The sequence below is a fragment of the Hyperoodon ampullatus genome, assembly GCF_949752795.1.
Source record: "Hyperoodon ampullatus genome assembly, chromosome: 6".
Classification (NCBI taxonomy): Eukaryota; Metazoa; Chordata; class Mammalia; order Artiodactyla; family Ziphiidae; genus Hyperoodon; species Hyperoodon ampullatus.
In genome coordinates this window covers 87,926,949-87,938,018 of record NC_136919.1, presented here as the reverse complement: position 1 = coordinate 87,938,018, position 11,070 = coordinate 87,926,949, and positions in this window count along the sequence as shown.

Here is an 11,070-nt window from a genome sequence, read left to right as displayed (position 1 = left end):
TGCACAGGGTAGCAAAAATAATGCTGAGATGGAAAAAGAATGAGAAGCAATGGAAAAGTCTGGAATTATAGAAGATTGTTACAGTTAGAAGGAGTTCAAGGATTATTTAGAAGAGTTATTTGCTTTGTACACATGATGACAACCTGTGACCAGATACATCAGATGACGTGTGCAACTTCGTGAAGCTGGTTCATGTCATACTCAAGGCTGAAACTCAGCCCTGAATTTTAAAGGCACATGCTACTAGTTATATAGACACTAGCTAATAGATTGCTTTTATTCTATTGTAGGTGCTTTCCGTAGACTATTTTAACTCTCTTCACCCTATGACGTGAGTAATCATTAGCCTACTTTACAGACTAGAGAGCCGAGGGTTAAAGAGGTTTAAGTAATTTTTCCAAGTTACAGTTTAGGAAGAGATATGGCCCATTCAATTTATTTATTTTAAAATTTATTTATTTTATATATTTAGTTTTGGCTGTGTTGGGTCTTCATTGCGTGCGGGCTTTCTCTAGTTGCGGCGAGTGGGGGCTACTCTTCAGTTGCGGTACGTGGGCTTCTCATTGCGGTGGCTTCTCTTGTTGCGGAGCATGGGCTCTAGGTGTGCGGGCTTCAGTAGTTGTGGCTCGTGGGCTCTAGAGCGCATGCTCAGTAGTTGTAGTGCATGGGCTTAGTTGCTCTGAGGCACGTGGAATCCTCCCTGACTAGGGCTCGAACCCGTGTCCCCTGCATTGGCAGGCGGATTGTTAACCACTGCACCAGCAGGAAAGTCCTCAATTTAGTTTTAAATGGGATTACTGTAAATTTATGAGTCTTTTGGACAATGACACTCCCATTTACTAATAATTGTCATGCTTTTTTTTTTTTTTTTTTTTTTTTTTTTTCTTTTCTTTTTTTTTTTTTTTTTGCGGTACGCGGGCCTCTCACCGTTGTGGTCTCTCCCGCTGCGGAGCACAGGCTCCGGACGCGCAGGCTCAGCGGCCATGGCTCACGGGCCCAGCCGCTCCGCGGCATATGGGATCCTCCCAGACCGGGGCACGAACCCGTATCCCCTGCATCGGCAGGCGGACTCTCAACCACTGCGCCACCAGGGAGGCCCTGTCATGCTTATTTTTATATTGGGAATTCACATTAAAAACTAGTAAAAAGAGCACATAATTTTTCCTGCAGGAGCAATGCTAAATCTCTTTGAAACCACTGTACAGTTTTAGAGTTCTAAAACAAATAATTTTTTGGATCCCTAAAGCCTGTATTACACCAGCTATCACATATATGTTCTTCACCTCAATTCTGAAAGTAAATAGATTAGAGTAACTTTTGTACTTGTTTCCTGTAGTTGGGAGGTGGAGGTGACGGGCTTGTGTAGCTGTAAGTTGTACTTCATTCTGCACAAGGTATAGGTAGGGAAAATATATTAGCAAACAGACAATTTACTGTGCTCGATTTTTAATAGAGATAGAAGGTAAATAATCCATATGAACAGTGGTCTTTCATCAATATCTACATTAGGAAATAGAGTGTAATTCTACTATGGATACAAGTTTCCTTATTACCAGGTTTGCAATTCAATTACCTAAGGAGCCTCAAGTACCATTGATTATTCATTGGATTCTGGGACCGGCTAGCTACACAACTATTCATTAATCCCTTCAGTGCTCCTGGGTATCCAGAATGATTTCAGTACAACAACAGTTCCCTAGCTCAAGAGTTTAGCCAAAGGAAGGATTCACGGGTTGGGAAACTTTACCCCAGAAAAAACATATAGCACATCATTTTGGATTCAGATGTAAGTTCCTGCTGTTTTATCCCTGACCCTTTTTTATGCACTTTTCCTGCAGAAAAGTTTCCCTGTAGTTATTTTCTCTTCTTATACCAGAGCCAAGTTTCTAGCACTAAAAGGAGCTAGCTGTACATTTGAAACCCAAGATTAGAGCACAAGTTTTAACAAATGTTTTGGCAAATGTTGACACAGTAGCACAGACAATGAAGTCTGTACTGACCCAAAATTGACCCCCTTCTCAACCTCGGCAGGACCAGACAGAGAGAAATCCAGATTGTCCTCCTTTGCCCTCTGTGCAATGATGGCCACCCCCCTCCATCTTCCTGTGTTTTCTGTCTCTTGGTGTCACCTTTATCCCCTAGATCTCAAGTCCTTAAACCTGGCTACACATTAGAGTCACCCAGGGTTTTTTTTAAGAATACTGTTCCCTGAGCCCATCCCAGACCTGTTTAATAAGAACCCTGGGGGAGGAGGGCCCAGGCTGGGTATTTAAAAACGCTCCTCAATTCATTCTAATGTGTATCTAGGTATGAGGGCCTCAGTCCTGGACCAAGACAGATACCCATAAATAAGCGTAGATTCCTCCTTCTTACTGAACGCCCACATCTAATTGGTCAACTAAAACAGACAAATCTGCCTTCTCAATCAGTCTTCTTTTCATCTTCACTGCCACTGCCTTAGAACTTTCCTTATTGGGACCTTCTAGAAGTTTTCCTTTTCTTTGATCTTCTCATCTCCCATTATGGTGCATTAGTCTTGCTGCCATGGGATCATCTTTCTAGAACACTATTCTAATCATGCTGCCCACCCGCCTTTCTTAAAATTCTTCAGCGATTCATCAGAACTTGAGGACAAAGTCATGCAAACTGTCGATATTGACTGCCACCTGCCTCTTGACCCCATTCTCTCCATAAACCAAATGACTGGCATTCTCACGTCTTCATGGCTTTGCCCCTCTAACTCTCCAGCTCCCTGCTCATCGGTCAAGCTGAAAACTACGGTTCTTCCTCAGGCTGAGATAGGGTCTTTCTCTCTGCACATATTCCCTGTTCCCATTATGCTCTGTGCCTCACTCCGTTGTGCCACTCGCCATACCGAATTTACACGAAGTCCTGTGCTGAGTAGGGACTGTGGATCTCGCTCAGACTTATACCGACCACCTTGCCCCACACAGAGTCAGTGTTTGGTAAGTCTGTGTCAAATGCATGAAGGAATGAGTAAATGAATGAACACACTACCTGGGAGCCTGCTATCCCTGGCAGCATTTTCATTGAGGCCTCCTCCATGTCAATCAGTGCATGATTGTCACAGAATATGTTGTTGGAGAAATGGTAACATCAAGTTGGCAAGAACCACCCAGTATACCCTTTTGGGAAGAAATGAACGATGATTTTTACTTGAGCTGAGGTTAAATCGTATACACAGACCATGAAGCATTTTGTTAGACTCTCATAGGGAAGGAAGGAGGAGGCAAGTTTTACGGCTGAAATTTTCTGCTGTAAAAAACCACTAGCTATCTGCTAGAGAGGAATCTGTAGTCAGTTTTGGCATGAATGAATCTTGGAGTGACCATGGCTTCACTCCCAGACCTTGGTCCTGCTCTGGATGGGTGTCACTCAGAGAAGCTGGCTTTTCCATGGCCTTCAGTTTTGACACATGTAACACCATGTGTTGGTGAATGGACAGCTCTCCATAGTCCCTTTGAATGTAAAAGGTCTTCCAATTACTTGACATATAATACCGAGTAAATAATAGAAGCAGTCCGTGTAGGTCTCTTGCTCTAGGGAGGAATCTGTGCAAGTGGCTTGTCTTTTTGGCCACCTTCTGCCTCTGCAATGTGACAGGGAACTCCACACAGTCCTTTGCCATGGCTGACCAGGCAGAAGCTCCTCCTTGATGTGGTGTGGGAATATATGGATCACATTTCTAGAAGATGCAGAATATTTGAATAATAGGATCAGCATTGTAAGATGCCTGCTTTAGCATTTGCCAGCAAGAAGCCTGACTTAAGTTTCTCTTTCCCAGTCAGATTTACTTACTTCTTTTTTTTTTTTAATTTTTATTGGAGTATAGTTGCTTTACAATATTGTGTTGGTTTCTACTGTATAGCAAAGTGAATCGATTATATGTATACATATATTCCCTCTTTTTTGAATTTTCTCCCCTTTTAGGTCACCACGGAGCACTGAGTAGAGTTCCCTGTGCTATATAGTAGGTTCTCATTAGTTATCTATTTTATACATAGTATCAATAGTGTATGTATGTCAATCCCAATCTCCCAATTCATCCCACCCACCCGCTTGGTATCCATACATTTGTCCTCTACATCTGTGTCTCTGTTTCTTCTTTGTAAATAAGATCGTCTGTACCTATTTTTTTTCAGATTTCACATATATGCATTAATATACGATATTTGCTTTTCTCTTTCTGACTTACTTCACTCTGTATGACAGTCTCTAGGTCCATCTGCATTTCTACAAATAACCCAATTTTGTTCCTTTTTATGTCTGAGTAATATTCCATTGTATATATATGTACCATATGCACCCCAATGTTCATTGCAGCACTGTTTACAATAGCCAGGACATGGAAGCAACCTAAATGTCCATCAACAGGGGAATGGATAAAGAAGTTGTGGTATATGTATACAGACTTACTTACTTCTTACAATAAGTGATTCTACATGACTTAGGTGTCAATATTTAACAGGCAGCATTGCTCTGTGTAAGAGCTATTGCTAAAGAAAATGTGGTGTCATTCTCCACAGATTTTTTTTTAAATAAATTTATTTATCTATCTATCTATCTATCTATCTATCTATTTATTTATGGCTGTGTTGGGTCATTGTTGCTGTGCATGGGCTTTCTCTAGTTGCGGCGAGTGGGGGCTATTCTTCACTGCGGTGCGCGGGATTCTCATGGCGGTGGCTTCTCTTTGTTGCGGAGCACAGGCTCTAGGCACATGGGCTTCAGTAGTTGCATCATGTGGGCTCAGTAATTGTGACTCGCGGGCTCTAGAGCACAGGCTCAGTAGTTGTGATGCATGGCCTTAGTTGCTCCACAGCATGTGGGATCCTCCCGGAGCAGGGCTTGAACCCGTGTCCCCTGCACTGACAGGTGGATTCTTCACCACTGTGCCACCAGGGAAGTCCTCCCCAGATGTTTTTTAAAGCAAATGTTTTTCAGGCTTATACTGAGCCCTGTTAGGGAAATAGTTAACCTCAGTAACCTCATACAATCACTTGCCATCTTGGCGGGGGAGGGGGAATCTCTTTTTTGTTATATCATTACTCTGTATGGCTTCCAAATGCTGGACCTGTCCTTTTCACGTTTTGGAATGTGGTCTGCAAAAATGATAGAAACGTAGAATTGGAAGGGAAATATTAAATGAGGTCTTTGGGGCTAATCATTCCCCAAATTCAGGAACCATTTCCTCAACAGCTTGGGCAGGGGCTACACTACCTCATCATAAACCGTTTCAGTGATGGGGCACTCACTACTTTGAAATGCACACATTTTCCTGGTGCTCAGCTTTCACTTTTAGAAAGTTCTTTCTTGCAAAGGCAACAGTGAAAAAAAACCTAAATATCTCAACTCATTTTTTTTGATTGCTTATAGCCATATAGCTAGGTCAGAACCTAGGGTGAGGTATACGCTGCCTGCAGAAGGAATGACTGCTCGCTGACCATCACCCCAAGTTCTCTGGAGCCAGAAAGGAAGTCTTGCAGAGGCAAATCTTAGCATGAAGAAGTTCAACAGCTTCCTCCTTTCCCTAAGACCAAGGAGGAAATTTGGCCTGGACCCCAAAGTGTGGAGGCAATAAGAGACTTCCCCACTGCAAAAAGTGAGGCGATCCAGCCACGTGGAAGCAGGCTAGGAATGAGGCAGGCAATCATCTTATTTAGATGGTTCATTTTAGCCATGATGGGCATGAGGCAAGTTGGGTGATTCTTCATTTATCTGCACAACATTTTCTTCCATTGTTTTGAACCATCATTAGGGCTTTGTTGAGTAACTATGTGAAGTGATGAATGTTAACTAAGCATATTGTACTAATCATTCCATAATATATACACACATAAAATCATTATGTTGTGCACCTTAAACTTATACAATGTTATATGTCAATTATATCTCAGTAAAATTGGGAAAAAAGATGAATAAGTTCTGGGGATGTAATGTACAACATGATAATTATAGTTAACAATACTGTAATGTATATTTAGAAGTTGCTAAAAGAGTAGATTTTTTTGTTTAAATTTTTTTTCTTCTTTTTCCTTTTTTTTAATGGAAGTGTAGTTGATTTACAGTATAGTTTTAGTTTCAGGTGTACAGCATAATGATTCAGTATTTTTGCAGATTATATTCCATTATAGGTTATTACAAGATAATGGGTATAATTCCCTTTGCTCTACAGTTAAGTCCTTATTGCTTAAAAGAGTAGATCTTAAAAGTTCTCAACACACACACAGGATCATAATTATGTGTGGTGTTGGATCTGTTAACTAACTTTCACTGTAGTAATCATTTTGTAATATATACATATGCCAAAGTGTACACCTTAAACTTACACAATGTTTTATGTCAATTATATCTCAATAAAGCTGGAAAAAATAAACTTTTTAAATGAAAAGCAATTTTTTCTTTAAAAAAAAAAGCTTTGCTGAAAATCATATAGGTAAAGAAGGGCTTGTGTCCATCAGTGAGGGAAGGGGCCATATGGATTGAGAATATTATCCTCTCTCTTGGTGGCAGTGCTCTCAAAGTTTTCTTCCAGGGCTACAGTTTTGGGTTTTAATGTTATGACCCTTTACATATTTGAAAACCTTTCCCATGCTCACGTACTCTCTTTCCAAGTCACTCTGATGCATGCAGGCAGATCCAACTCTGTTCCTTCACTAGCATTTCCTAGGCTGTGATTTTGAGGTTCTTTGCAGTGCATCACTGATGTCTGGATGCTCTGTATATTGATGATGTACCATATAAAATCTAACCAGAGTGGAACTCATTTATCCTTCAAAAGAACAGAAGCAGAAAGTTCCCGTAAAAAGGACACTGACAATGAAATCATATTAACTACCTATGTCGGGGATACTTCAAGGTCCCAGCTCACCACTTCGATTTTTGCTAGAGTTCAGACCCTGGTGTTCTAGGTGCTGCAACAAGTAAGCCAGGGAGTGTGGCTGGTGAAAAATGTTTCATGAGGGTCATCAAGTTTGAAGCTTGGGCACTGGGATCTATGGCAGTTTTTTCTAGCTCTGTAAGAGAAGTACTGGCAGCTTCTGGGATTTTTTTATTTCTAATAATTCTTGGTTTGAGAACTTTCTCCTCTTAATATATATAATAACATTGCTCAGTACATTAAAAACACACACACAAACAAAAAACTCCTTAAGTACATGAAAACCTCGCCCAGGCCACTGGATAACATGGTTGAAAGAAACTATCTTTGTCAAATTACACAACCATTGTTTTCCTCGGAAAAGCTGCTAGAGTTTTATTTTGGCATCTGGGCATCTAGTGGCTGATCTGAAAAATGCATCTAGAGGATTTCAAAGGAAAATGAATGAATGCTTCAAACCTGGAGGAAATTTCTCAGATGTGTTAGGAAAGAGGGACCAATAAATGATAGTTCCTCTTGTTAAAAAGAGAAGGGAATTGGGACACACAATAAACATGGCCAGGTTTATAGTCACATTTATGACATGAACCTCAGCAAGCTTAAAGTGTGCGGTGAATAGGCAGGGTGATGCACCGGGCATGTCTGTACTCTGTGAAGCAGAGCAAACACTCAGGCAAACACACAGGCCTATCACCTCTGCTCCCAAACAGAGTTGATGCCACAGATGGGAAAACTGTTTGGAGATTTCAACGCCATTCCACTGATTGCCTTACCTGTAATAAACCTTCTCTGCCAGTGGCTGCAGCCTAGGCTTGGTTCTGGAAAAGCAAGAAACAGTTTGCCTGGGAAAGGCTGATGAGGTTCTGAATTAAGCAGGACCACTCATTCATCACTCTTCACCTGAAGTCAGCAACGTGATTTTCCCTAAGCCGAAAGGCAAAGAAATATAATAGAGTTCAGAGTTCTTGCAGTTCAGGGTTAGGTTATAAAGGTTGTGTTTATTTTAGGTTTCTGTCCTCTGAGATGTGACTACATGGAAGAAGCGGTTCTCTTGTTTTCCTTTCTGGAAGTATGTGTGGTGCTTTGATAAAACAAGGCATCCTGAGTAATGCTAGATAAAATTAGTTGATCTGGTGTTTGTGAACTCATGACACTAGAGAAAAAGCAAGAGAAAAAGAGGTGTTTGGTAATTAAGGTAGTATTTTTCCCTTCCTTTGTCCAACTTAAAATATGAAATGTTCAGAATTCTTAAACACAGCCCTTAGTGTTGCAGTGCTCTCTTTGGCACACTAACCTTTTATCTCTTCCAAGAGGCTGGAGCAGCAGAGCCAGACACCAGCCCTTACCCAAAATGTGTGGAGATGAGTGGGTAGAGGCTATTGAATGCACACATTTGTCGAATTATTTTGCTTACATTTGCTCTATGGGGTTACTGATAACACTAGTGGTAAATGGTTTATTGGGTGATTATAAGAGAAATTTCAGTGTTATGTTGACTTCATCAGAATATGCCAATTTGGGAGCAAATATAAATTATTAATTTAACAAATATTTATGGCATGCTTACTGTGTACTAAACAACGAGCTAGGTGTTGGGTACAATGTTGGATGCTAATGGAGTTGTACAAAACCAGGACAAAATTCAGGAAATAGATTTTCCAACAGGAATAATGGAATGAATTGAAAAATTAACATTATTTTATAGGGGGCAAGATAAGGATGTTTGATTTCTTTTGATGTGGATATTCAGTGGTTTTATGATTTTTTAATTCGTGGCATTTAGGTCTATTCTAAAGAGAGGACACCTTATCTACGATGTAATGCAAACATTCTTTCCAGGGAATGAAAGTTAGGCAGTTCCTTTCTGTATTGGTTTTAAAGTCTGTGAGCCTTTCCTATCCTGGAGGAATGTGGAACTCATTTTTTCCATGACAAATATGTTGTTTAAATTTTATTTTTAAATTATCCTGTAGAAAAATGACTTTTTGTGTTTGTGTCTGGTTTTATGAATTTTAACCACTGCCACAATCAAGATACAGAAATGTTTCATCACCTCCACACTTAATTTTTCTCTGGTTTGTTTGAAGAATCTCTGCAAGGGGCACTGTTTGACCCTGAATAACTAATCTCTCAAACAGTCTTTGTGTGAGATGGGACTTCACTTTGCCAGGACCAGACATGAGTCAGCAGATTGCTTGATCTTATACGAGTGGGACTTTCTTCCTTCCATCTATACCAAGAACTCTGAGGGCTGACACCTAGGAGTTAGTAATCATTACTCATGATAACTAATCATTACTCATCACCTTTCAGCCACCCCCAAGCCTCCCTACAGCATCCTTAGGAAAACTGTCAGGCCAAAGGTGACCGGAAGCATCTGGTGAGATGATGATGATCTCAGTAATGTTGGAGACTGAGGAAATTGGGGAAAATCTTCTCTTGTATGGAAACTTGGGGTTTGAACTAAGGACCTAGAGCTGGTGCAGTGGGCAATGGTTACCACTTAAAATCACAATGTATACTTACTTTAGAAAACTAGATAATTCCAGCAGAAGATTTCTAAAATTCTTGGCAGTTTGCTTACTGAGAAATAACTATTACTAGTAATTCGGTGTAATTTTTTATATATGTATAAAATGTTTCTGAATATCCAAATATCACCAAAGAGAAGGCAATTATCATTTTCTCAATAGAAGACTAAAGTAAAAGTTTCTGGCCAGATTGATTACTTCATAGATATAGTAGGGACTTCTCTGGTGGTCCAGTGGGTAAGACTCCATACTCCCTGGGACTTCCCTGGTGGTGCAGTGGTAAAGAATCCACCTTACAATGTGGGGGATGCAGTTTCGATCCTTGGTCAGGGAACTAGGATCCCACATGCTGTGGGGCAACTAAGCCCAAGCACCACAACTACTGAGCTCACACACTTCAACTAGAGAAGAGAAAACACACATGCCACAGCTAGAGAGAAGCCTGTGAGCTGCAATAAAAGATCCCTCATGCCTCAGTGAAGATGCTGTGTGCTGCAACTAAGACCTGATGCAGCCCAAAATAAATAAATAAATCTTTGGGAAAAAAAAAAAAGACTCCGCGGTCCCGATGCAGGGGCCGGGGTTTGATACCTGGTCAGGGAACTAGATCCCACATGCATGCCGCAACTAAGAGTCCACATGCCACAACTAAGAGTCTGCATGCTGCAACCAAAAGTCCACATGCCGCAACTAAAAGATCCTGCATGCTGCAACTAAAGATCCCACATGGCGCAGCAAAGATCCTGCATGCTGCAACTAAGACCCAGTGCAGCCAAAAATAAATAAATAAGTAAATATTTTTTAAAAAGGTATAGTATACTCAATTCCTAATGGTGATATTTAATTCATAATTTATTTAAGATACATGTTTAAATCATGTAACATAACATACTGACTAAGAAATACTGCTTTTTTAAAACACGTATTTCCTAAAATAGTTGAATTGAACTATTGTCTTAAACATCTTGGGCTGCTATAACAAATCACTATAGACTGTGTGGCTTGGTCAACAACACTTATTTCTTGAAGCTCTAGAGGCTGAGAAGTCCAAGCTTATGGTGCTGGCCAGTTCAGTTTCTGGTAAGCACATTCTTCCTGGTTTGTGGACAGCCTTCTCCTTGTATTCTCACATGGCACAGAGAAAGAGAAAGAGAGGAAGCAGACTCTCTCTTGTCTCTTTTAAGACCACTAATCCCATCATGAGGGCTCCATGACCTCATGGAGGTCCTGGAGGCCCTTCATGACCTAATGGAGGTCCTGGAGGCCCTTCATGACCTAATTACCTCCCAAAGGCTTCATTTCCAAATACCATCACATTGAGGACTAGAGTTTCAACATATGAATTTTAAGGGTCATATTTAGTCCATAGTCCATTTTTAGATCCACTTTCTGTGTTACCTAACACAGTTTCTGGAGCACATCATCTTATTTTCTAAGTAGTTTTAGATGCAAGACTTTTTGAAGTTCTGTCAGATACTTTTCAGTATACAGTATACTTTTTTTCAGTATACTTTTCAGACACATTGAAAATTTCATCCTACCTACATGTATTCATTCAAGTAATATTAAAGCAGCCATTCTGTCTCCAATTGTCCTGTAGATATATATTTGTGATTTGTACAGTATAACCACTTAATT